Below are 3390 nucleotides of genomic sequence, written 5' to 3'. Positions count from 1 at the left end.
AGCTTCCGTGAAACGAGTTGATTAAATGACCTATAATATTAATTACAATCACACTATAATCGATGAAAACATAATGAATTAATGACAAGCTTAAAAGGCTACTAGGCCAATTTTAACTAAGGTCCAAAGACGTACGAAAGTTGGAAAAAAGTAGGGGCTGAATCCATTCATAGAAAAAGTTTTCAGCCTATAGGCGCGGGGGTAATATCAACTACGATCCTTGCGCAGCCGACTTCCACCGCGATCCGTCATTTTATGAAAAGGATAGTCCGTGACATTGATGTTTGTTTTTTATGACTTTAATAGTCGTCTTTCGGGGTTTTCAAGCTTGGAGACACAATAATCTTGTGATTCTTTTTGTTCGTGAGGATTTTTTGATTCACGTATAAGATTTGCTATAAATTACTGGTGTAACATTATAAATAGACTTTATTATAAATTATAAATACAAATACCTACAACAAAATACTTTACGGCTACGAAAAGTTATTTCCCCCAAACCAGACTAACCAGGTCAAATTGGTTGAATTAACTTATCAAAAAAACTCAAAGACTCAAAAGTTTAACCAAAAACTATTAAAATGCTACATTACATTTCATCCGATCTTTCCCAAAGTTAGGATAAACCCAGAACCCCATAACCATAATAGATAAATAAATGTAAAAAATACAAAATATATTGTTTTATTTAACAATCCAAATACGTAAAACGCTTTACAGTTATGAAAAGTAGTTGGATCCCCTCATAAAGCGGATTAACCGGGTGACATTGGCAGAATAAGCTTATTGCCTTTGCTCAAAGGCGGAGATTAATCAAAAACTACTAGATGCCAAATTCAATTTTACCCCATCTGTAACCCGACAAAAATATCTATGGAAGAACCCTTTACAATAGTAGAATTGCAGTCAGCTCTTCGATCCAGAAAAGACACAGCTTGTGGCTTGGATTTTATAACTTACAGAATGTTTAAATTGCTAAATATATCCATCCTCCACATATTATTAGATATACTTAACTGCTTATGGCTTAATTCCGTTATTCCAGATGAGTGGAAAACAGATTGCTTGGTTCCCATTTTAAAATTTGGCAAAGACCCAAATAATGCAGATTCTTATCGTCCCATCACACTTAGTTCGTGTGTGGGGAAGGTATTTGAACAATTAATTAAACAACGTTTGGAGTTTTTTGTAGAAAGCAACAATATTTTACCTTTTAATCAATTTGGTTTTAGGCGTGGTCGTTCAGCTCGGGAGAGTCTGAATCATTTGAATCTGGATATACATGATGCACTGTCCTCTAGAGGAATCCTTTGTTGTGTGTTTTTTGATGTTGTTGGAGCTTTTAATAATGTTAATTTAGAAACATTAGCGTCTATTCTTGGTTCTCTGCAAATTCCTGCAAAAATGATAAATTGGATTTATAATTTTTTACATTGTAGGAAAATTTTTGTTAAATGTAACAATGATACTTTAATTGGTCCCAGGTACTCATATAAAGGAGTATCTCAAGGTGGAATTTTAAGTCCTTTGCTCTTCATTCTGTACATCAATAAATTGAATTTAATCTTAGGTAATAAGGTACAAAACTTACAATTTGCAGATGATCTAGTTGTGTACACCTCTGGTAACAATAAAATAGAAGTCCAAGACAAATTAAACTCTGCTTTATCAAAACTAAAATTGTATTTCGATCAACTAAATCTTGAAATCAATGCTGAAAAAACAAAAGTAATTTTATTCTCCAAATCTAATGTAACAACCATAAATGTAAAATACAATCAAAACATACTACCAGTAGAGAAAAACACAAAGTTTCTGGGTGTAACATTTCAGAGCAATTTCAAATGGAATAAATATGTTGATTGCTTGATAAATCGTGCAACCAAAGCTGTAAATATCTTGAGATCTTTGGCTAGTACTTATTGGGGAGCAGACCCAAAAATACTATTAAATTTGTATAAATCTATAGCTAGAAGTCACTTTGAATATGCTTTTTATTGTTTTGGTAATGTCTCATATTTGGTGGAAAAATTGGAAAAAATTCAAAACAAGTGTTTACGCATAGTTGTTGGAGCTATGAGGTCTACCCCTATAATCTCATTGCAAGTGGAATGCAACATCCCTCCGTTGAAATTAAGGTTTTCGTTCTTAAAATCCAAGTTTATCCTTAAACTTCTATCTATAACTAATCATCCTCTTGTCTTGAAAATAATTCATTGTTTTTCCTCTGGTAACAGTTCTAGCCTTCCTTATATAGCTCAGGAATTGTCTGAAATTATAAATTATAAAGAAAATTATAATTTATACGAAAATTTTAAATTGTCATGTTACTTAGGCTCCTTCGAATCTAAATTTTGTTTAATATCTATAGTAATTGATAAGTCTTTAAAAACTAAGGAAGATGTATATTTAGCTCTAGATTCTTTTAAAGAATATAGACAAATCTATACGGATGGTTCAAAATCTTCTAATGCTGTATCTTTAGCTTTTTATGACTTGAATTGTAAAGGAGGGTGTGGGTTTAGTTTACCTGAACTTGCTAGCATATATACCGCTGAAGCTATGGCTATTTTAAAGGCACTGGAATATATAGAGAAACAGGAATATAATAACTGGTTAATTGTCACAGATAGTATGAGCGTTCTTAGTGCCCTTGATAATCCCAAACTAAATTCTAATAATCATTTCTTGATTTACAGTATAAGAGAACAATATTTAAAATTATCCCAAATGTCAAAATCAATCACCTTATTTTGGACCCCATCTCACATAGGTGTTGTTGGAAACGAAAAAGTAGACTTTCTTGCCAAAACAATCGCAAATATTCCTACCAATGTGAATTCATCTTGTTATATCCCCGATACTGACATTTTATCCTTGGTAAAAAAACAGTTAAAAGTTGAATTTAAAGCTTTTTGGGTAGAAACCGTTCAGAATAAAGGCAAATGGTTTGCTGAAGTTAAGGATAATATCTCACAACCTTGGTTCACCCAAGGTAACACATATTTGAATAGAAAATTCTACACAATAATTTGCCGTTTGCGTTTAGGTCACTGTCGTTTTAACGCTCATCTTTTTCGCATTAATATCGTATCGTCCCCTCTTTGTAATTTCTGTCAAGATGCCATCCAAACTCTGGATCACATCTTTTTTGAATGTCGCTGTTTTTCCTTACAAAGATTGCTATTCATTGATCACCTCATGCAAATATACCATACTGCTGAAGAAATCCCGCGCTCCCTTCAGCAACTTTTAAAGAAAAGAGAATGTTTTCTCCCAATTTATAACTATTTAATAACAACTACTGAAGATATTTAAGACTACTCCTGATTTAAGACTTCTATTCCTGATTTTAGACTCTTATTCCTGATTTAAGACTCCATATCCCTG

At 32.4% G+C, this 3390-nt stretch overlaps 1 long non-coding RNA gene across 3 annotated transcripts; it reads right to left on the bottom strand.

Annotated features, from left to right (window-relative positions):
• Positions 1-668: 668 nt before the first annotated feature.
• LOC126366676 (uncharacterized) lies at positions 669-3061 on the bottom strand. 3 transcript variants are annotated; one of them, XR_007566368.1, is made up of 5 exons: positions 2748-3061; positions 2531-2580; positions 1793-2269; positions 1592-1714; positions 669-1396 (listed from the first exon to the last, which is right to left on the bottom strand). It is a non-coding gene; the product is annotated as an uncharacterized LOC126366676 (long non-coding RNA). The 3 variants fall into 3 exon arrangements; XR_007566366.1 differs by lacking the exon at positions 2748-3061 and having other exon boundaries at positions 2531-2741; XR_007566367.1 differs by lacking the exon at positions 2748-3061 and having other exon boundaries at positions 2060-2269; positions 2531-2741.
• Positions 3062-3390: the final 329 nt, after the last annotated feature.

This window comes from Pectinophora gossypiella, chromosome 5 (genome assembly GCF_024362695.1).
Source record: "Pectinophora gossypiella chromosome 5, ilPecGoss1.1, whole genome shotgun sequence".
Lineage (NCBI taxonomy): Eukaryota > Metazoa > Arthropoda > Insecta > Lepidoptera > Gelechiidae > Pectinophora > Pectinophora gossypiella.
Note: the sequence above shows the minus strand (reverse complement) of the source record. Positions and strands in the feature narration are given on the sequence as shown.